The sequence below is a fragment of the Tinamus guttatus genome, unplaced genomic scaffold (assembly GCF_059628265.1).
Source record: "Tinamus guttatus ecotype Peru unplaced genomic scaffold, ASM5962826v1 Tinamus_guttatus_pri_ptg000602l, whole genome shotgun sequence".
In the NCBI taxonomy this organism is placed as follows: Eukaryota; Metazoa; Chordata; class Aves; order Tinamiformes; family Tinamidae; genus Tinamus; species Tinamus guttatus.
This window is the reverse complement of record NW_028289136.1, coordinates 2,653,439-2,677,589: the sequence shown is the minus strand read 5'-3', so window position 1 is coordinate 2,677,589 and position 24,151 is coordinate 2,653,439. Positions and strand designations below refer to the sequence as shown.

General features: G+C 39.4%; 1 protein-coding gene across 6 annotated transcripts in view; it reads left to right on the top strand.

The window, feature by feature from the left end:
• The window catches only part of DLG2 (discs large MAGUK scaffold protein 2), a 946,755-nt gene that overhangs the window by 72,641 nt on the left and 849,963 nt on the right, over positions 1-24,151 (top strand). The window lies entirely within an intron of this gene.

The window sequence follows — 24,151 nt, the reverse complement described above, 5'->3', positions numbered from 1 at the left end:
CTTTACAGTTTTTAACATTGACTTAAATACAGACTTCTGTAAATTGGTGTCAGTATTTTAGATAACTTTTCTGCAGTTCCTGTTGAAGTAAGTTTTCTTGTCTCTCTGATGCAAGTTTTGCATAAGTAAGGATGCAAATTCATTTTCAGCTCCCATTCATACAGGCTGCTAAGGACAGGATTTGGATCAATGCTTAATTGCCACCATACTTGCTTTTACTTTTTCAAATAAGACACAACATGATGTGTCAGTCCAAAGAAATTACATACAAGAAGAGCTGGAGTGCAGTCTGCTTTGGCATGCATTCTTCTGCAGAGTAACTGACATAGTTACATTAAGAATTTGCTTTTTTACCATAGTTACTGAATGTCCTGTTGTGTTTTAATCTACTTCTGAAGCATACAAAGCAGCTGTGCTTCATTAGCTTCAAGTTATTATGAATGCAGGATATAGTCTTGTTTTGTGAGTGGGAATACTAAGCATTCAGCAAAATGTGATGGCTTTAATTTTTTTTTTTTTTTTTGCTTTTAATGTAACCCAATATTCCTATTCCCATTATGCCTGAATTGCTCAGAAAGATCCACACGCAAAGCCTGCAAAGGCAGCTCTGCTCACTCATGGACTAAGTCTACGATCTGCTTATTGACCGCACTTGCCTCGCGCAGGAAAGGGAGTTGCGCATGTTGAGCTTCGCTAATCATACACCTTCCAAAAAGCTATTTTAAATAAGCTCAAACTTTTAAGCACGCTACCAGGGCACCTAGGACTCAATCTGCTCCATGAACAAATAGCATGCAGTGGATAAACCTGCGCAGTGGCTTGCAAACTAGTATGAAAATACCTGTGGCAATGTTGTGATTGTTAGTTGCTCAGCTGCAGCAGTACTGAGCTTGGCATGGACTAATTCACACTGTCAAAGGGAGTGGATTCACCCTGCACCCTGCAGCCACAGGACCAGAGCTACCGCACCGCGAGGTAACGCTGCTGCGGTACTGCTGTGCCAACGCGCAATGCCAAGTGCTGTTGAAATCCCCACCTGACAAGTCCTGTAATATTATTTCTTCAGTATGTTTTTAATTCTTAAGGATCATATCCTAGAGTGGATATGAAACATCTATGGAATCCTAGGATTTTTTCAGTTAGGAAGTAAAAAAAAAAATCTTGTGAATGGAGAAGAGCTTGAAACTGTGAGATGTAGTGATCATCACAAGTGGGGGAATAGAAGGAGTCTGTTTGTTTGCTTGTTGTAAAATATCATGCCTTCAAGGCTAGTACTTTGAGATGTGACCTAAGATCAGAGTGGAAATTCTCTAGCTTTTTTCTCAGAAAAACTGTAAGTAAGTCTCCTATAATCAGTTACAAAGTGATTTTGGTTGGGGGTGACCTCTGGAGATCATCTAGTCCCACCTCTTATGCAAAGCAAGGTCAACTATGTCAAGTTGCCCAGAGACTTGTCCAGCTGAGTTTTGAATATCTAAAAGGCAGAAAATTTCACAACTGCTCTGGTCGCTTGTTCCAGTGTTTTGACAACCTCATGGTGATTTTTTGTTCCTTGCATCAAATTGAAATTTCCCTTTCTGCAACTGGTACTTGCTGCCTCTCATTCTATCACTTTACACTGTATGAAAAGTCTTGTTCCATCTCTTCTGCAGCTGCTACTACGTAAGTAAGCTATAGAAAGCAGCGACATCTTTCTTTTACTTTCTCCTCATAAGGCCAAATAAACCTAGTTCTCTCGGGCTCTCCTTTGATGCCATGTGCTTCAGCCTCTGAACTGGTCTCTCCTGGACTTCCTGCAGTATGTCAATGTTTTTCCTGTGCTCAGGACCCCCCAAATGGTCCAGGTGAAAGTCTAGAGCCAGACAAGACCCAACTTCCAATTACCTTGGCTCAGATTATTCTCTTTCAACTTTAGGACTCTCATCTGCATCTGTACTGCTCGGTCTGTGTTCCGTCTATAGGCAGTGGAGAAGAAAAGGTCCTTCCAGACTGCTGGTTTGCCTGTCCCTTTCAGCAGCCTGGCTTTGGATGAGATGCTTTATATCTCAGAGGGTCCATTTCTTTCCATTGACTATGAAAGCCACCTGGTATGACAAATTCAACTGCTGCTACTTACACTGTTCTTCTCTAAAGTTAGGTGAGATAATTCCCAGTCTGAGTCTTTACAGTCTCTTTGCAGAGACAGTAAAATAAAATAAAAAAAAGGAGTCACTCTGACTTCCAGCAACTTCTTGAAGGGATAATGCTCTAAATAAGGCCCACATCTTTGTTTTGGCACAACGGGCACTCTCTGTTAGTCAGGAGTTCTGCACTTTCTATAGTAAGTATGCTCTGGGCACTCAGGCATTGCCTGTCGTGTTGGTGTTAGAAAGCTAAGTCATGGGATGGCAGAAGGAAGATGTTGACTGAAGATAAGAAGTGTGGGTGTGTAAGATTCAGGGACCTCGTTAGAGGGAGAATATGCTAGTCCTGGCATTCCTGCTATAGGGCATCTTTAAGTCCACGAAACTCACCATATATTGCTACAGCTTGCATATGGCTGCAATACTAACCAAGCATCTGGAATTAAATTGTAGTAAGCAGGGAGCATGTAAACTGAATCATAAATCACAATCTGAGTTCTTGAAAACAATCATCTCAGCATTCCCATTGGTGACTTAGTATTTCCTTGGAACAAGATGCCAGTGTAATCAAATTTCCCAGTCTTGCAAACACCAGCTTTTAATAGCATTCACAGATCCTGGAACCAGTGTTTCTGCTCCCTTTTTTCCTCCTTTTCACAGGTTATTCAAAGCTACCTTCCACTACAGTCTGCAGGATACTGGAAATAACTCGATATTCTTTTGGAAAACAATATCTTGTTCATTCAGAATAGCAAGTATTAGAGAGAACAGTAGTTTATTATGTTTCATATGTATTTGTTGGGCTCAGTGCAAGGATGAGATGTTGAAATGTAATGGCCTGTGATATACAGCAGGTCAGGCTAAATGATCTAATGGTCTCTTCTGAATGCATGAATTGCTGGGCTGTGTGCCAGAAGCCTGACAGACTCCTGGTGTTCCCACAAGTCACTGTATTCATCTATCCCTGCCCTCCCGCACTCCGATGAAACTCTCATTCCCATCATTTAGAGCAGGATATTGATGTGGGTAGTTAATGCTAAGATGAAAAGTACTCTGGTTTGCTGAGAACCTCTGAATAGCTAGGTAATGGAGAGGAGGCTAAATAGGTCTCAAGTCCCTCTACACTTAGAAGTTTACTGTAAGGGATCTGCTCCATGGGATAGTGTCCTTGGTTTTTACTTTCCCATTGGCCATCCCAAGCAGCCCTCTGGCAACTGACTGTCAGCAATAGCTTATATTCTGAGGCGCATGTGGCTGACTACAGAGAGGGTCCACTGGGTATTACTTAGAGGGGCCTCTCTTGAAATTGCTATTTGGCACTGAACGTTATTTGCGTCATAAGCTGCAGTTTCAAATTATAACTGAGCCCTTGTCTGTGTTCCTGGCAGTGTGGTTGTCTTCTCTGAACCCCCTGCTCTTGTATCCACCCCGATGCTCATCAGAGTGCACAGTGAGCCAAGTTAGCTAGAGTAAAAAAAAATTATTCATCTGTGTTCTACCGCTGTAAGTCTTGTGACAACTCACTGTAGGATTAGACCAATGCCAAAGCTGGCACAGAGAAAGCAGCAGGAATATATGACTGTATCTGAGAGACAGTAGCAGGAATGTGCTTTTTTGAAAAGGCACTTGATTAGACTCAGTGTGACATGCACTTGCATTTTCAGAAAGACGAGCGAGTGGTTGAGTTCTGAGCAGCCAAAGTCGTGGCAAAAGCAGTGCCATAGGCTGCATTCAACTTACTTGTGTCACCTAGTCCCTTAACCTTTGATGAGATTTTTGGACTTGAACTTGACTTCGCTCATTGCATTTATAGAGAAGGGTTTTTTTGGTTTTGATCTGGTATTTTTCTCCATTGTAGGCTCTAATGCTGATGGTGCCACTCCATCTTTCACAATGTTTTTGGTCCCCTCTTCCAGTGTTTAACCACCTTCATGGTGATTTTTTTCTCCTTATATTAAGTAGTTATTTCCTGTGTTCCATTTGTATCTGTTGCCTATTGTGCTTTCACTGTGCACCTCTGCGAAGAGTCTGGCTCCATATTCTCCACACACTGCAATTATATAGTTGGAAGCAGCAGTGAGATCTTTCACTCTCTCCTAGTAGGAAATTCACTTTGAAGACCTTCAGGAAATGCAAATGCCTACAGAACTTGCCAGAGAAAGAAGCCAGGTTTTTGCGATGTGAATATTCCATAGATTTCATGGACCTGGTAGATGCAGGAAATATGAACTCTCACTCCTCCAGGAGCTTTGTGGGCTGTTCCCTGCCCACCATATGGCTTTCCCTTCCCTTGTTGTCCAGATCTCTGTATACTACTTTAATGACTCATTTGGGCTTTTTTTCTTCTCCTGATCTCTGAACTCCCGTTCCATGAGTAACTGTTCAAAAGAGGATAGAAATTCATGTTAGAAACCATACACAAGGTATAAGTGTTTGAACTTCAGACTGCCAAAGGGCCTTCAAGGAAAATCCTCAGTTTTAGTGACAGTTTTTGATTCACTCAGTCCTCCTATTTTTCTGATTTTAACATCAGAGACATTGATTTATAAATTACTGGACTGTTTTTAAATTACATGCATCTTCCTATCTTTTAGGCCTACTTTTCTGGCAAGTATTTTAAAGCTGTTTTATTCTTCATGCCATAACAGATATAGCATGCTGGAAAGATTAGCATTTTTCTTGTTTATGGTCCTCAGAAGACTTTGATCAGGAAAGAAATTGCTTTCTGTGACTTCTATTTATTTTTTTTTCAATGGAAGACTTGAGACACTGATAATCTGAGGAGATGAGACTGCTTAGGCCTCTAGGTCCTTTACCAGCCCTTTCTTGTGCAACTGCCATCAGGGCTGGACTCTGCTCTGTCTCAAGTCTCAATAAGACTAGTTCACATTTTGCTGTTTTCTAGCTTGCCAAATGTTAAATAGCTTGGCCTCATGTGAACACAGCAGAAATACGTGAACCAATACTATACTTCATTTTCAGATACTGCTTTTCTTCCTCCTGCAGGCATTTGTCAAGTCCATCTATTCAGATGTGTTCACACTGCCTTGAATCTCTCCAGACTTAAGATATTTACATACTTCCAGCCCTTGCGCACAGAAAGATTTGTTCAGTTGATTCTCTGTTATTTTAATTTATTTTAATTTAATTTAATTTATTTTTTGTAAGTTATCCGCTTTTCAGCAGATTTTATTTCTTCTGTTCTATTGCAGCAGGTTGATACAGCTACTCTTCATCCAATGCTTATCTGAGTTTTTTTACTACAGATTTTCCCTCTTCTCTTTGCTTGTTGCAGAGGTTAACTTTTCAGATATTTTTAGACAGCAACTGAGGCTAAATGTGTGCTTTACTTGAATGCTTTAATTGGTAAGGATGCATTTTCAATAAACAGCTGATGCAAATTAATGGTTCTCTGCTGTTAAGGTGATCATTCATTTCTGGCCATGCATGTTGGCTCTGGCATTCCCTGGTCATTTCCTAGGTTAATTTGTCTTGCTGAGCTGGAAGAAAAATAACCCAAGAAAAATGGATAATTGTCTGCCAAGTTCATGAGTTGAATTGTCTCAGCAAAAGACAAAACCTGTGCAAGGAACAGTGCTGGAGGAAGTGGTTGGAGGGGAGAGAAGGCATGGAGGAGTAGGTTCACTCTTTGGGTAGCTGCAAGCCATTAGGTCAGCTCACACTGCAACTTTGGCCAAGCAGTTCTTGCTTCTAATTTTCTTGTTTTCCCAGGTTCTTGCCTTGAACAGCTCAGAAAAATTGATATGCACATCAAGTTTGCAGCTTAACGTAGGCACAAATGACTGTTTTTCATTAGTTGTTCTGCAGCAATACTCAGATAATTTAATTCTGTTAGCAAATCCCTGAAGACACCTACATTCCCTTCCCCTGCAACCAGACCTACAACCAAGACTTTTGGTGTGCATTACTGATATATTACTCAGACTATTTCTGTAGGAAACGTCAGTATTAATATTTTAATATTGACCCACCATCTCCTTTTCACAAAATAAATAAAGCACAAATGATCTGGTTCTGCTGTCACTGTCACTTGAATGAAATAATTTCATTGAAGACAAACATTGCATCAGTGTGAAATTGTTGGAGGTATATGAGAGGCAAAGAGTAACAGCATAATAAAAGAATACCTGGTCACCATTTTAACTGCACAAAGTCAGAAGGGCAAATGGTTAAAACCAAATTTTTAGCTCATGAGTGTGAGATGTGGTGGCTCTCCCCACCCCTATCAGTGTCACACACATTCGAGAGGTTTATGCTAAATCCATGCACCAAATTAGAAACCAGCTGTCACTAAGGGGTGTTGTGAGGAGTAAAGGGGTCCTGGGCGTGATGGTGTGCACAACAGGCATCCGTGGGGATTAAACTGGCTGGTCACAAAAGCATTTGTATGCACCAGTCTGGTTAACTTCAGATCAGCCTTCTAAACATTTCCATGGAAACAAGGGAAGTTTTGGTTCACTGTAAGTGGCTTAATTTACTTTCTCATTGTATTGAAAAATAGAATATTAAACAGCAACAAAAGTAACTCTGAAACATTACATTTTAATAATGTGATTTTAATCAGTCATGGCATTCCAGAGCCATGATATTACTTGCTTTTCCATGCCGCACGTCTCGACTTGTGGGTGAAGCTTTCATTGAGTGTTTGCTCTTTGAATCTACAGCCACATGAACAAGGTGAGTCAGGAAAAGAATTGTGGAATTGTTGAGGATTTAAAATCTTTGTTTTTGGTATAAAAACTATCCCATAACTCTGTGAACTTTTTTTTTTTTTTTTTTTAACCCAGGCAGCTTGATGTTCAATAGACTGGAATGTACTTACAACCTGGAGACTTCTTATTTATCTTCTGTTTCACTAAAATGTCATGTAGAAGTTTTTGTTATGATAGAATAGTCACTTGTCCCATCAAAGGCATGAAACACGTATTGAGCACATAGAGAAAGGTGCTCAAAATGTGTTTCATTTAGTTTCATTGCATTTTAAAAATCTATCTCTAAGTGGATTTTCTCCTGTTTTTCTAGGAAAAATTTGCCATCACAGTAGAAATGTTCTAAACATGGTATTGAAGAGCAAAGTCAGGGGAATGGTAGACTGACTCATAATAGTTCTTTCTAACTGTCCCATGGGGTGTATGAAGAGAAAGATGAATTGGTTGTATGACTCAGGACGTATTTTCCTGGAGTAGTGATTCTTACCACTATAATGCTAATAATTAGTAAAAATATGAACTACTGGAACAAAACAACTTTAATTATGCATGAATGCCAATCATCTGGCAAATCAATTTGGCTGACTCACACTTGAAACTTAAGATTTATGCTCGGAATAACTCCATGTCCTTATCTTGTTTTATTCTAAGAGTGGTCAGAGATAGCAGGGAGGCTGGCTTCGACGTTACCTGAGCATTCAAAGTCTCTCATGCGCAATGTCTGGAGGACAGGACTCTACTGCTGTGACTCTTATAGAGCCAACAGTGTTTGTATTCATGCATCAATCCTTCCAGTGCACTTAAGAAGTGGTAAGATCTCCATTTTCCACCTGGGAACCTGAGACAAAGAAACAATCCATGGTTTGTCCAATGCCACAGAGTTTTTCAGGGCTTGGAAATTAAGTTTCTGAGACCTGAAAACCTGATCTGAAGGTTAGCCCATTTCCTATTGCTCCTTGATTCCACCCACTGGATGAGCTCCATCTCTCCGTTCTTCTTGGAGAAATAACAGTGTGTCAGTCACTAAACTCTAGGGCATTTTTCTAATAAAACATAAGCCAGAATTTCTGTTTCTACAGCAGATAGATACATCCAGCCTTAGTTATTAAAACGTGTTGTAACAGGTGGCAGGGTGTCTGGCTCCATTTCATACCCCCCTGTGCAAGAATGCATACAGCTGACGACAAGCAGCTGTATGAGCAGTTGGGGAAGGTTGCCTGACATGCCTGCAGCCATGCAAGTGGTTTTATTCAAGAGCAGAACCAGTCAGAGAAATGCAGACAATTCAGCCAAAATACACTATAGTATAGTTTATACTATAAAGCTATAGTCTTTGGAAGAAAAGCAGGTCAATGTATGGGCAATGTGGAGGTATTATTTCAAGGCAAAAAAAAAATTGGGGAAAAAAAGGGAGTCTGATCTTGCTAATATATGTTCAATGTTATGAGCACAGCATATAATGTTTTAAAGCGATTTGAGTTTTTATGCAAACTGGCCAACTTCTGTATTCAAACAAAATACAATATGTATTCAAACAATAACAAAAGGAAGTAAAGTTTTCTGCAAAAGATGAAAGATGCTTGCCCTCGTCTTGAGGGGGGAAAAAACAGAAAAAAGGCAAGAAGCTCAGACACCAGAATACTGGAGTATGCAACAATGACATTGTGAGAAGTCCCAGATGGTACTTTTCATGTTATTGACATATCTGCCTCCAGGTTGAGTAGCATGCTTCCTCCCTCCACTCAAAATTTAAATTCTCACTTTTTTTGCTTTAGTAATTTGCTTCTTTTCTAGATATTACTTATATCCGTACAACCCAAGGTCCTGAGCCTTTGCTGATAAGTGTGTGCAACTGATGGCAGGATGAAAATGACTTCTTGTGTCCTGTGTTCATTTTAGTGTAGTGCTGCCTGGGTATAAGAAGAGAGTCACATTCTAAGCTGTTATCGTTAAATTACATCAGGAGCAAACTAAGGAAATGCTCTGAGTGGAGCAACAGAAGATCGAAAAATTGTAGCAGTGCTGCAACAGTTTGGAAATAGAGAAAACAACTGGGGAAACCAGGTATTATGCTTTGTCATCAAAAGGTGCTTGAGAAATGCAGGGTAGAAAGTAGCTTTGTTCTTGACAATAGATTTTGGAGTCTTGTGCTTTTGATAATGTCCAGATCTCTCAAGCAGAGAATGACTGTGAAACTATTATTTAGGAATCTGAAACAGATTGAGCTCCAAGAAAAATAGGATATAGGGTAGTAGCTATGCAAACGCAGTGGGTTTTCATCTTCGCAGAGCAAGCCGTAAGTTGTAATAGCAGCTTTAGACCTCGTTCGAGTTGAAAATTGAGCAAGTGATTAAGCAAATGTAGTGAAAGGAATGATGAAAAAAGAGTCAAGAATTGCACAGAGGATACACAAATAGCACTTGGGTATTGGCTTGCTACCTGTTCCGGTATGAATCTGTGACAACCTGCAGTGTGCAGAGGCGCTCTGCAGTGTCCACAGGTTCCAGGAGAAGCTACATGGGAGGACCCTAGTGAGCGCAGGAGCTGCTTCTCTGCCTTATCCTCTTGGACTCTAGGCAGATCACTCCTGAGTGCTCCACCAGATTCCTGGGGAACTTCCAGGAGCATGAGCATGCAGGGGTATTTTTTCCATTTAGCCCTCCCAGACCCTGGAGTTTTTTCTCTTTGAAAAAAAATATATACCAGATTTGATCTTCATTTGTAACTAAGCCAACATCTGGTTAGTCCTCTTTGTTGATGAAATCACTAGTTTATTCCCAAATAAATAGAAGACTGAAACATCTTTCTTTTATAAATTATTGCTGAAGATTCTCTCTGCTGGTAGAATTTCCTATGTCAAGTTTTGCTCCACTTTAGAAGATATAAATTGGATAGTTCTCTTCAACCCAATATTCTCAGGAGCATGGGAAGCTAAACTCATGAGTATTGAGAAGATTTCCTGTTTATTAACTTATAAATTGGCTCTGTAGTCTGGCTAGGAATGTCTGGGGAATAATAACAAATTACGCATAAAAATCCATAAAATTCCATTTTCTAACAATGAATCATTTACTTCTAACTAATGTTAATGAATCTCACAAGCAAGGGACCTCAGCACTTTTTTTCCGTTTTTCCATTTAAAATGCCTTTTTCTTGTAGCTCCATATGTGTTGTCATCAAACACAAACACAGCTTTCCCCCTTTCCCTCTCTCTGAATAGGAACAAAACAAGCTTTTTTAGAGAGTGAAAGTCATCTTTAGGTACTTCAAAGCCTTCTTTCACATTTGTTTCAATATTTTGAGAGTTTCTTTAATACCAGGGTAACCTGTAGCAAAACTTATTAACCTTTGATTTACATTCTCACTTGATTAGCATTCATCTTCTAAGTTACCAGTTTCTAATTTAGTTTTTCCTTTTTTTTTAGTCTCTGAAATAGAGATGTAGAGCCAGAGTCCCAGGTGATGCAAACTGACACATGCACTGCAAATTGGTCCCAGCACTGGCAATGTGGCTTCTTACACCTTCTATAGATTTTCCCAAATAGGATATTATTGTTTTCATCTAGAACTTTATTTTCACTTGCATTAGAGATAGTAACATCTGGCATGAACTTCATCCCACAGTGACAGGGAATTGCTAGTTCTGAGTATGGTTGTGAACAAACACAATATTGTTCACTTCAGCTGAGCTATGTTTGCTTTTCACATGGCAAATTGTCAGTAGAGATTCCAAAATGGATTTACATTTAATAAGGTGGTGCTCTTCTCAGCTGTGGTCTTTTCAGACAGTAGGAGGAAGCTCTCACCTGCTCAGCTGGTATTTGCAAATCTTGCAAAGCAAAATAGCCTTCCTTTCTTCCTCTGAATAATGGACTAATGCCAAGAAACAAGAACTAATACAAATCTGACCACTATGGAAACTTCCTGCTGGAGGTCTGCCTGCTCTCAGCATTCGCCATTAATCCTGAAGTTCTCTGCGGGTGAGACTGGATCATAAATTTAAAAATATCAGAAACTCAGAAAAGTTGTCTTCGAGGAAAAGTTAACCCAGAAACTTCTCTTCATAGTGCTTTCCATTTTTTTTTATGTTGAATCATATCTGCCAATTGTAATGCCAGTATCTTTTTATCCTAGTGATCCTGTTGAGCTAGCAAAACTTTGAGAGCGGGAACTGAATTCTAGTCTTTTCCATGTGCCATTAATGAAATATTTTACCAAGCCTCAGTTGAAAGGTCAGGCAAGATGCTTGGGAATAGATCTTGATGGCATCACTGTCGTCATCACTGTAACCAGGATCTTTGCTCCTGGAAAGGATGCATCTTGTTTCTGACTGCATACAGAACATCAGGAGCATCAAACCGGTCTACAGGTTTGTCTTCTCTCCTTAGGGAAGAGAAGGACAAGAGAGAGAAAGGAGTAAGTAGAGACTAAAGTGATTCCATACTGGACACTGGTAACTGCCCATTAAGATTTTCAGAAGCCACAATATTACCAGAAGAATCTAAGACGGTGTGAAAAACAGAATTAAACAAGCAAGAAGAAAGCTCGAAGAATTAGAAAGGATGGTCGTGTTGTAGAAGAGAAATGAACTCTTAAAGATTGGGTATATACACCTATTTTTTTTTAGCTTGATGTCCAATATAGCACTTGATGTTATCTTAAAATGAGGCTTAGTTACTGAGCAACAGCAGATTCTCTGGGTGAAATTCCATCACTTGAGTACCATGGACAAGTTTCTGCGACACGATCTGGAGTCTGCATCCACTGTTTGTGGCAGACTTATCATCAGCAACGTAGTCTACCTTGGGAGCAACTGAGCCAAGAGTGACCTTGTCCATCGATGACTGTGAGAGAAGAACAGGATCTGAATGGCCAATCTACCGTAAGTTCAAAGTTGGATGATTTCACCTTAAAACTTGTTCTCCCTTTTGCAATTAGGAGAAGGAGAAGGGTGTCTGCTTCAAGCTTGAGGCCTGGTTTTGTTAATTGCTTGTTCAACAGTGGGTTTAAATTAACCTCATTATAAGTGGGAGCTTGATGGCATTTTATAGTGCAGAGATTTGTCTGTTTAGTTAAGATGGCTTCTTCTGTTCAACTGCTGCTAATTAATATCCATAATTAACTGGTCCAGAGCTTGCAGCTTTATTCATTTAAATGATTGTTAATGAGAAATATACCCATTGAGACATTGGGTTAAATGCCAGTTTAATGAGTGTGTATTAGTTATTTCACTGTAACTGGAGCTCTCTGCATATGTTCAGAGAGGTAAAGGTTTCTGTCCTTTCTCACTAAATAACTCTCTGAAACTGTGATCCTGAGTATATTCAATTAAAAGAAAACCCATCAACACTAAAGGAATCCATTAAGAAAGTAGAACTAACAGAGAAAAGGAAGATAATCTTACAAATTAAGTTAGGTAAGAGCACAAATATTTAGCTCTTAAAGCCAATCTTTGGTTTTACTAGGAATTTTCAAAAGTCATTTTCTTCTAAAAGATGTAATTTCAACAGCTCTAGCAAAGTCTGCTTGATCCACCGAGGCCGTGCAGCACAGAGATGCACAGCAACTATGACAGCCTCTCTCTTTGAACGACACTTTGCAGAATGAACCTGGGAGTTCCAGAACTGAAAGCATGAGTGGTGATAGCATGGGCAAAACACATTGCTAACCTTCTTTGCCTGACTTTATAGCACAGAACCAGTTAATTATAACAACTCTCAGCTCTCTCGTTTATGATCATAAGCCTCGTCTTCATGGTATCCTCACCTGGAGGAGGACACTGCTAGTAGCTGGCTACTGTGGTCAGTGTTTCTATAGGGAGTCCTGACACATGGCATGGCCATATGGCAGCCATTCACTAGTGCTTATCTGGTAGTAGGACCTCAAAACTCATATTTCTTCTCCATCCCCTTAAGTGGGAAATTACGTGTGTGTGAAGCCAAAGACATAAAGACATGAAAGAATATAGAACAGATGAAGAGAGAGTTTTTGCCTTAAAGTAAAACTTTCTCTTCTAATTCTGATTTAGATTTTCTCTAATCCCATTTGTATTCCCTGATCTGCCTTCACCACAGTTTTCAGTGGATCTTACCAAGCCAGATCTCTGTACCTGGTTTTACCCTCAGTAGCTTGTCAGCTGCTCTTCATGCCATTGACTGCTTTCTCAAGATGTCCTTCCTCCTTGGTGACTTTATTTCTTCTGGATCTGATTTTATCATCTGGTATATTTTGCTAAATTTTCAATCACATTTGTCACAATTTGTCACATTTTAAATCATATTTTTTCATCTTCTGACCTCCTCCAGCTTTCTTTGAGGACCTGCCCTTGATCTTCTCTTATTTGTTTTCACCTTATTTCTATTATTTCTATATTCTAATCCACAAACACAACTTCCTGTTTTCATGTCTATTTTGATGGCTCACAGATTTGCCTCTTTACTCCAGGCCTATTTTATTTTGTCCAAAGAATGGTCTTGCTTGTTTTTTGTTTGTTTGTTTTGACATATTTGACTAAAATCTAGATATCGGTTCACATGAGCACAAACACATTAAACTGCTGTTAGTACCTATCACTGTATCTTTTTCAGTTTCTTTTTGTGGTCAAAGTCATGACAGTGGGCCTTCAGTTTGGCTGGATCTTGCCAATCCTTCCACATATTCTTTTCTAAGTTTTTTTTTTTTTTTTTTTGGTAACTGTAACATAGCTAAAATTCTTATCCCAGTGCTCCTCCTCTGTCATCTCACTGACTGCAGGATTCTTTTCTCCATCTTTGACCAGTGTAACTTCTGTAAAACTCACTTGCAGAGACATTTTCCTACCTCAGTGAATTGACACTATCACTTCCTTCTTGCATTCTTTTATTAGTTCCCCTACCTCTGTTTATAAAACGTAATCTTGTTTTCATTGTCAGCAATCTTCTTGTCTCTTCTCCACATGGCTTGTCATCTCTTGTTCATTTCTAAATGTCAGCTTCCGTCTTTGATGGGCTGATAATGCCAGCTCCCTTCTTCTTGTCATTACATCTTCAAATCATCACCTTTCTTATGCTTACCCTCATGTTTGGGAGGAACTTTCTAAACCAGCAGCAAAGCAACTTTCAAGTCATTTTAGAGTTCTCTCTTTCTTGGGATGACTTACAGAAACCCTGACAAGTTGATAGTGTGCCAGTGCTGTTCCTTTTCATGCAGACTGATATTTCTTGAATTCCTTGGCTGTTTTGGAGTCTGTGATCTTTTCTGTTTCAAACAAGGACTGTCTTTTTAATTACCTATCCCAACAGGGTCCTGGGCAATGACCAGTGATCTGAGGGACACTGAAATGATTTTTCCTTCTTTCTACACACACAGAAGGAACAGGATCAAGTTTGCGTGCCTTTGTCTTTCTCAAGCTCTACCCTTCCCCAATCCACACTGCAACTCTGTTCGTCTCAGATTCATTGTATTGATAATATAACCAAAAGAGGCCATTTGTCTCCTAGAAATTAGCAAGTTGAATGTTATCAACTGTTAAGCGCTTTTCTCTCTGAATTATATATTATGTTTGGTTGTCAATTTAGTGTATTTCATAGCTTCTTCTGAATCAGGACTTGAGTCAGGTAGAAGATATAAGTGGGGTTTGCACAGCAGTTGAAGAGCGGTCTCTGTAGTGTAACCGCTTACAGCAAATGTCCTCCTAGTGACTGGTTCCTGTACAGATGGGTTATAACAGGTACTTGTCCTCCAAATGTGGGAGAACAGGACCTGAGCACTGGGGATACTACGTGCAGGTGGAAAACTATGACTCTTTTCTGAAAAAGATTCTGTAGTTTAGCTGCGAAGACAAAAGCCATACAGAGGAGGAGCACAAGCCAGAGATATACCACGGAAGGTTTATTTCAGGCCCAGAATACCTTTTTGTTCATGGAGGAACATAATCAGAGTAAAAATCTTGCACTTTGTTTTAGACTGGATTCAGTCTGAATCTGAATCTGAATGGGATCAAAGATTCAACACTGATGGGAATCTTGTTCCGTGCATTGCAGAGGCCCCGAGTTTCATACTGTACTCATGGCATTCATCCCATGCAGCCTGTAGCTGCTTCAGTTCAGGATGTTTGGTAAAGGTGCTACCACTAATTGACCTCAGAAGGTCTGAGGTCAAAAATCCATGTGCTGTACCTCCAAACAACGCCAACTTTTAGAAGGAATGGGTTTCACATAGGATTTGAAAGAAGAAGAGAGTCTTTGATTAGATTGTTTGAGTGAAGGAATTAGAGTCAAAACCTCTGAAATAGATACAGAAATACAGCACATTAATTCTGACTGAAGTCAGTGGGGAAGAGCCTGAATTTTGAAACTAAAGAAAAAAATGCTATTAAAGCTGGATCCTCTTGATTTTCGAAAGTTAAGTCATTTCTTTTTTATCTGCAGACCAAAATAGCCATCCGGGGTTTATTGACCAGTGTTTGTTGTTCTGCCTGATGACATTTCCTGTGATTAATGTGTCTATTTCTTGAGAATGCATATGCTTCATTATGCATTACAATTAACCACCGCTACTTGGTATGATAACAAGGGGCTCTACTTATCTGTAACTGCATGACTTCTATCTGCATTTCAAATGGCAAGTAAACAGACATGTTCCCTATCCACTTCTCTCATCTACCTTTTTGAAGTAAAAAAAAAAATTGAAATTCATTTTTAGATACCTAGTAAAACTCAGCGTATTTTGGAGAGCAAATTGAACTGGAAATATAAATAATAGAAAAACAGTAACCAAGAATCACTGTGGATAAGATACTGTATGCGCAAGTGTTATAAATACTTGACTTTATAGCTTTTATTTGTGTTGGTAGAAATGTCAGATTGATATTTAAGAACTGTCTTTAATGCGTTTGCTAGGTTTTTGTTTGTTTTTAGTGTAAATTGTCCGACTAAAGCTGTTATTCAGGATTGGCAAAGTATGCTTTCTAAACTCAATGGCAGTTTCACACTTTGACCCAGTGCTGCACTGCAGTGATGTACAATTGTGCTTGACATGAAACCGTGATGATCCGTTTGTCTTCAACGCGTCTGTTCACATGCATGAAGTACAACTTGTGTACACTTGCCTGTTAGAACACTTAGAGCATTTAGTTAGAACATTTTAATTAGAAATTAGAAATTTTTGAGATTAGAAAGTTAGAAATTTAGAGCATTTTTACTGTTTTAATTAATCTCACTAGATGACCCTGGAACATTAATGCAGATTCAAATTTACCTAGTTATTTTTTTATATGTCTAGGTTAGACATAATCTGTTCATTTTTGCTGGGTATGACACAACGTAAGATGATTTTTTTTAATTATTATTATTTATTTTGTGCCAGTGTTGGGACTGCCAACAAAAGCAGTGACTTCCAGTAGAAGTGCCTTTGGCACATATGCTTATCATCTTCTCACAGTGTAGTGGATGCAGATTCGTCCACCGATGTTATGGACACCTCCAACAGCTAAGAGGTGAAGAGGTGATGATAGCTAGATAGCCCCATTATTCCAAGGGGAAAGATAAGAAGCAGAGATCTTGAAATGAGATAAACTCGCATAGATAAAGAGAGAAAATCCAAATTCTCAATTCTTTTTGTTCTTCTTTGGAAAAACAAAAATAAAGTCTGAGAAGCATTTTGAGTTTCACCCCATTAATTTATTTTCATTCTCTGTTTTCTCTTTCCTCCCATGTCTTCCCTTTCTATCTTGGTAATTTTATTTGCTTCTGGTCTTTGTAAAGTTCCTTCTTGACAGCTAATTTCGCCTTTGGCAGACAGTGTTTTAGCTGAACCTTGATATTCAGAATGTGTCTGGCTTATCTGAATAATATAATCTATGTCACAACAAAAAACAAGATAAATGTCACAAGGGGTATATTTTTAATAGGGAGGGAGGTGACATCACTGTAGACAGTACAATGAAAAGTTCTGCTCCATGCATAATTGTAATTAAAAAAAAAAAGGTTGACAGGATGTGAAAATTCCTAAAGAACGATGTGCTGAACAACACAAAGGATGCTATAAAGCTTTTTACATAAATTGGCTGGTGAAGTCTATTTTAATACTGTTCAGACCTGGCCATTGGTACAAGCTCTGAACGTCATGGTGGACAACAAGTTGACCATGAGGCAGCAGTGTGCCCTCGTGGCCAAGAAGGGGCGTCCTGGGGTGAATTAAGTAGAGCGTCTCCAGCAGGTCGAGGGAGGTGATCCTGCCCCTTTGCTCAGCCCTGGTGAGGCCGCATCTGGAGTATTGTGTCCAGTTCTGGGCTCCACAGTACAAGAGGGATGTGGAGCTGCTGGAGAGAGTCCAGTGCAGGGCCACAAGGAGAAGAGAAGGCTGAGAGGGGACCTGATCAGTGTATAGAAGTACCTCAAGGGAGGCAGTGAGGAGGATGGTGCTGGCCTCTTTTCACTGGTAGCCACTGACAGAACTAGAGGTAATGGCCGGAAACTGAAACACCAAAAATTTCACAGGAACTCAAGGAAAAATTTCTTAACAGTGAGGGTGACAGAGCACTGGGACAGGCTGCCCAGGGAGGTTGTGGAGTCTCCTTCTCTGGAGATCTTCAAAACCCGCCTGGGTGCCACCCTGTGCTCTGGGTGTCCCTGCGTGTGCAGAGGGGTTGGACTAGATGATCTCTACAGGTCCCTTCCAACCTCAAGCATTCTGTGATTCTATGATTATTTAATGAAAGCATTAAACTCGGAAAAAAATATTCAAAAATAATCAAATAATTTATCTTTCTGACCTATACTATTTCTCTTTGAGTTGTGGAATATGAAGACAAGAACTCAGCCAAGGACCCCTGAACTTCAGTTGTAGCTCTGTGTTGTTTTATGCATCCTCTTTTGGGCAAATTATTACTTAGCCTCTGGACCAGTCTCACCACATTTAACATGGTTTGTACAATTAAAGATAGGTATTTATAATTTAGTCCTGCCAGATGGAAATCTAAATTTAATTCCACAGCTTTTCTTTAAGCATCTCTTAAAAAGTTTTGATAACTTTTTTTTTTTTTTCCCCAAAAAACATTAGATTTTGGATGATCTGAATTCTGGGTAAAAGCCAATCAGTTAAACCCAGAAAAAGTAAATTGAGATACAATATATATCATTACCACAAGAGATATGCCAGGCTCTATCTTTAATACTTGTGCTCTTTTATATACTTATATGTGTATGCATAGATTTCATTCTAATAATAATGTGATTTCTATATAGTCAGAATAGTCATTCCAAATTAGTGTATTAACATTATAAGCATACATAGACAAACATTTTAATATCTACATAAATCTAGATTCTGGAGTTATCATCATGGAGTATTTTGTCAGATTCTTTTTGCTTTTCCCTCCCCAAGTTTCACATCAATCTAATATTGCTAAATAAAACACTACCTACAACATGAAGTTCTTTGAAGATTTTTCTGAGTGTTCAATATAAGTTGTCAATATCTGGCATTACCTGTTGCAAAGGCTCAGGAAAGGGGATATTTTTCTTGAACGTGTGTATATGCATACACAAGGCTCAGGTGTATATTCTGCTTGTTCACATCATTTTTGCCTGAGCGACATAGGGATATTTCTAGAAATATTTATGACAGGACAATTCAGATCTGTCATCCTTATTTTATATTCTAGTGACAGCTTTCCAATGCCATTAAAGACATTGTAGAATTGATTTTCTCCCTCCATAGGCTTCTGCCCTACAGTATGTGCTCTCCTAATGAGCCTGAGCATTTGCCATATTTTCAGACCTTGAATCAATACTCTCCCTGAAACAATTAGAGTCCTTGTCTTTTCAAGATTTTTCGTCCTCCTTATGTCGACTGTCTATAAGCCTGGAACTAGAATTCTGTCTGCAGAGTTTTATTTGCGTTTTTACTTGTCTGTATTCATCGCTAGGATTTTTGCTGTTCAAATGGTCTCCTGTAAATTCAGACATCACATTAATTTACCCAACCCTGTTCAACTAATTAGTGATAGCTCACTGCAGGTGTTGTATGTAAATGCCCCCTAAAAAAGCCCATGATAGAAATTTGTTTTTTTTTAGTACGTTCTGGCTTCTGTTTCTTGCAAATATGGAAGCTTATTCCAAAGAGGAGTGATCTTCTTCAGGGCTGTGTTTTTGTATGTTCTGCAGATAGTCCTCCACGCCAGTTTTGCAAATTCACTCTATTATTTGTAAGCTGCAGATTGCTCCCGAGAGGTTTTGTAATCCAGTCTTCTTCCTTGTTAAGCCTGCACTCTGCTCTGCATGGTGTTATGAAGTCTTGGAAATGTCTTTTTTTCAGGGTTTGGTTAAGGAATTCCTCACATTCTTTTTTTCTCAGATTTGGGGTTTATATTCCCAGTACAATCTGATCTCCAAAATTAGAAATTCCACAAGCCCTCCAAAATTGCACATTTGACTCAACAGTATCAAATCTGTTATAAATTATTCAAATATTTCCTCTTTCCTTTGAGTTCTCTTACGAAATGCATCTCTCCCAAAAGTTTCATTTTATTTTTTTTTTCCCAGAGGAGTTCAGTATTCTTCATTTTTGTGTTGCACATTCTGGTAAATGATTTTCTCTGCCGCAGTCACAAGCTAATGAACAAACCTAGTACATCTGATATCGAAGTAATCAGAAGGAAATCTGTCTAAAAATCTGTGTGTGCTTATCTCTGCTTGCCAAACTCTTGCTCTAACTTCTCTCAGTTTCCTGCTGCATTTCTGCAGAGCTCCAGCTGTGCCTGAGTTTTTAGTGCTCCTTTTCCATAGATGCCGTGCCTTTTCTTGGATATAGTCTTCAGTTTCTGTAGCTGTGCTTCCAGTATCAGACTATGCAGTTAGGGGGGTTATAAATTTAAAAAAAAAATCTGAGCTAGGCACATAAGTAATTAGTATTGCGTAAGGAAAACGAGAAATTTAATACTGGAGAAGATAATCTTTTCTTCTGAAAGAAGAAGAAAAAAATATTTTCCTATGGTTTTGGGCCATACATTAATCAGCCTGTATCAGAGTGCTCAGGAATGGCATTTCAAAGACTGAGCAACTGTCCAGTTATCATTACAAAAGCATAGAGCAGCAAAAAGACTATTTACTTATGTTTTAATTCCAGTTTTATACACCAGGAATGATAATCTTTTATTTTTCTAGGGAAAAAAAATCCAGTAGAGGCCAACAGTAGAGAGTAGAGTTACTGGGAATTTCCATGAAGAAAAGTTGTTTTTCCAGCACAAAATGCTGCTCAGATAGATAGTATTCAGTTGATACAGCTGCTAGCAGGGGACCTGACTTCTTTCCAGTTCAAGCAGACACCTCTCCATGCCATCACCCTTCTCTTCCACTCAGTAGCACACAAGGTAACACTGGCTACCTGGAGAGTTCCCGATTTCCCCCTGCTATCGGCTATCTGGCTCCTACCATCCTGCCAAAGAGGCCACAGGGACTGCAGGACATTGAGCAAGTCACCTGCAGGGCAGCAAGGCAGCGAAAAATTACGTTTTGATCTCATATGTTTTGATTTTCTACTATTCCCAACATTATTCTGGAAGACAGATTTTTTTGGTGCCATTTGTGGTGAGAAAAAACTATTACATGTGATGATGGATTTCCATTTTCCAGACAGCTAAATCTATGATTGGCTCTTTGAGGGTATATTTGTGGTTGGTCTTTAGGAAAATATTTTGGAAACATTTGTAAAACCCTATTTCAAATGTTTGTTATTTGACTCACCAAAGATGATGAGTATAGTCTCCAAACTAAATTGAAAAAAAAAAAAAACCCTCAAACAACTTAAGACTATTAACTGGCAGATGAGTTTGCAAAGAGATGAAAAAATTTTACCTCCATTATATTCCCCAAAGATTAGTGTGATTTTGGGGAGAATGAGAGATATTTTGCAGGTATGTTGTGATAAATTTATACCATGTGTGATTGAACCATCTCACCGAATATTTCCATTGCATGGCAGAGTGCTGTTTGAGTTATGGACAGCCACTGACAATACATTTTGAGCAAGCTGCTAAAGAAAAATCTCTTTTTAAACATGAACTGACTCCATCTTGCAGGCCATAGGTTCTAATAAATGAAGAGTGTGTGTGAAAGATCATGAACTGTTAATAATACCTTCTACATAAACTTTACTGTTGTTCAGCTGAGTATATTTCCAGTGCTCTCAGTTTATATTTAACAGCAAGTTTTGACGGCTTGTATTATAGACAGCATTATTCCAGAAGAAGCTTATTCATAATGAACATGATCTGAAGTATTAAGTGCACATTAACACCAGGATTTTGGGAAATTTTGAATCAAGTCTTAAAAAGTGATGACGGAAAACAAAGAAGCATTACTGCACACAGTTTCTTTTTAATACATCCTTTTCCCCAAACCATTACAGCTCACTAAGGACCAAGTTCTTCACCACTTTTATACAAAATCATGCATAAAATATATGCAGATTTTCAGTACAATCGCAAAGCAGAGGGTAGTGACCACTCATCCACGCAGTCAACTCTCTGCGTTTTTTGCAATGTTTGATTTAATTTTGTCTTCGCTCTTTTTGAAAGGTTCTTTGTTCTATGTGGCTGCTGCTGTAACAGTGACAGTTAAATCTCAGTTTGGAATAACGAAATCCAGTTTTAATTAAAAAATTGTCATTCTCGTGATCGGTTACAATCTTTTCATGTCCCATTTCCTTCGATCCAGTGTGCCTGCTTGTATTTTTTTCACTCCAGCTCCTTTATAGACAAGTTCTTCCATGCTGTATGTATAGCAGCAGAAAGACTATTTACTTTTACTCTTAATCTAAGTAGAACAGCTTTGCAACCCTTGCATAAGTGGTAGGGTGAGCTGCATCGCTTCTGCATACAAATGCACTTCAGTGTGTGTTCGTCTAAGGGCATAAAATAAAGATTCTCTATAGCTTTACCCAGACACCACTGTCTTCTCAGTATGGATCCCTAACATTATATGTGCCCACAGAGCGGAACAAGATTCTGATCAAAGGACAAAACAAGATTTACTTCTCTATTCTAATGAGTTTATGCGTCGCCAACCCTTTGCACAAATGCTGGCTGTTGTTAGAAGGAGTGGCTATAATACAGAACCTTAAAATTTATCTTGAAAACCAAAGGTTAGTCTGTTTTAGTGAATAGAAAGCAGCTTGAACATTTCAACTTATAAATAGGGGTTCAAGGCTGATGATATTACTCATGTGCACAAATAGTTGGTATAATTGAGCTCTAAGATGATATCATGTTTACCCTATCAAATGTTCACGTGAAAGTGTCTGTCATTCATGAAATTATTTATTATGTGATTTCCTGTGAATTATTTCACTCCAAAATACATGTGATCTGATGGGACTAGATTATGTTATGATTCACTTCAAACAAAACCAAGACCGACCGCCACCTCCTTTTATTAGTCTTAATTTCTCTCTGTTGAGGCCCTCTTTGCATGTCTTATGGTGGGGTAAATGCATCACTTCATCAATCATTCAGCAACCTGAATTCAGATGTGGCAGCTCCGTGTTCTGCCAGACTCTTCGCCCACTCTCCATGACACTTTCCCCTATAATATTGCCCTCCTAAAACGTGCAGGGGTTCCTTGAAAGCACAAAAATCCGCATAAGAGACTGCTTTTCTCCACCAACAGCATGCAATTCCAATAAATGTAAAAGCAGATCCTTCCCTTCACTGCTCATTATAGAGCTATCTTTCCAGGTAGCCTTTTCTGTTGATGTTTCTTAGGGCTCTGACGTGCTCAGGCAGACACAGCTGCTGTAGATCAAATGACTGCTGCCTCCAGGAGTTTCTCTCCACCTCTTGTCCAGAGGTGCCCACCTCTCATGGACCTTCAGGAGAGCAGAGCAGGATGGATTCCCACTGCCCGACTGCCCCACAGCAAGATGTAGCAAATGGTAGATTCATGCAAAGCATTGATGACTTCCCTATTATTTTTTTAAGGCTGGAAAGTGCAGTACAACAGTGATATTTCTTGTTCAGCTGCTTGCTCCGGTGATGCCAAGCTTGTGGTGAGGTGAACAAATCATTCTCCCTGGGTAGATCTTCCTGGGATTGCACTAGAAAAATGTTATTATTTTTTTGCTGCGCTTGGTCCTGAGGCTTGAAAACTTGCTCCTTTACTTTTCTGTCATGTCAGTCAAGGCTGTTGAGAAGCCATTCAGGTTTTGCTGATTCAGCAACCGAGCTTGTTCCATGACTTAATGACTGGAATTATGTGGCTCTGCATTTGGCTCACCATCCTCAGCCTTCAGCTGCTGCCTTTTTTTTTTGAGAAACAAACTGCTGAGAATGGTCGTCTAACAAAAGGCACCACTTTCTGCAATGTCCGTTAGGTGGCCCCACGTGCTGGTGGCTCGTGGCTTCCTTAATTACATATTCTCAATTAACAGTGGAGCACTCTGCGTGCCTTCATTGAATGAAGTCCCAGATTTCCATATTGAACCCAACACAGCAGCGCTTTTACTTTGTGTAAGAAGTTCTCATTACTCAGAAGAACTTGTACACTTGCAGGCCACTATTTGTCAGCTGAACCTTAATTAATGCTGCATTGGTAACTACAGAATCTATACAAAATGGTAATTTTGAGCCTATAACCACCTGGCATGCTCATTTTCCCCACTGTGCAGCTTCTCTGTTTGCAATGCAGAACAGTAAGAGAAATTATAAGTAGATTAAATATACAGGCACGATGCCATCTTTCAGCTTCGTTGCTTGCAGCCAAAGCTGTTGTTAGATCCCTTGTTAGGACTACAAAGTTTTCTCTTGTTGTCTGACGTGCATTGACCTGGGTATGTAAATATCTCTATGGATTATTTGCTGCCTGAATCACCGTGCCACAGTTTGACAGAGGTTAGCAGGGGGAAATCAGTCTCTCCCTTCATCAAGGACAGGTTGCCCTATGCATGGATGGGTTTCAATAGGAAAAAATCTCAAACCCTTATCCACCCTCCTGTGCACACCTAGCATGACTTGCAAGAGTGAGTTTTTCCTTTGTATGTGATAGTGGTGCATTTACCATCCCAGGACATTAGCTTAGTGGCTCAGACCCACATTACTGCATCTCCCGGATCTCTTGGAATGCGCTGGCAAGGTGTGAAGTCATTTCGGATCACATCAGTGGCTGCTGAACTTTGTTGCATGTGGGACAAGGATCCTCTTAGCAACAAAAAATATCTGCGTGTTTCTCCACCAGTTCCTGTGCGTGGTTTTAGCCCCTTCCCAATGCTCTCTTGACACTTCTGGGAAATGTTTGGCACAGTCAGTGTAAAAAGTCCAGCTCT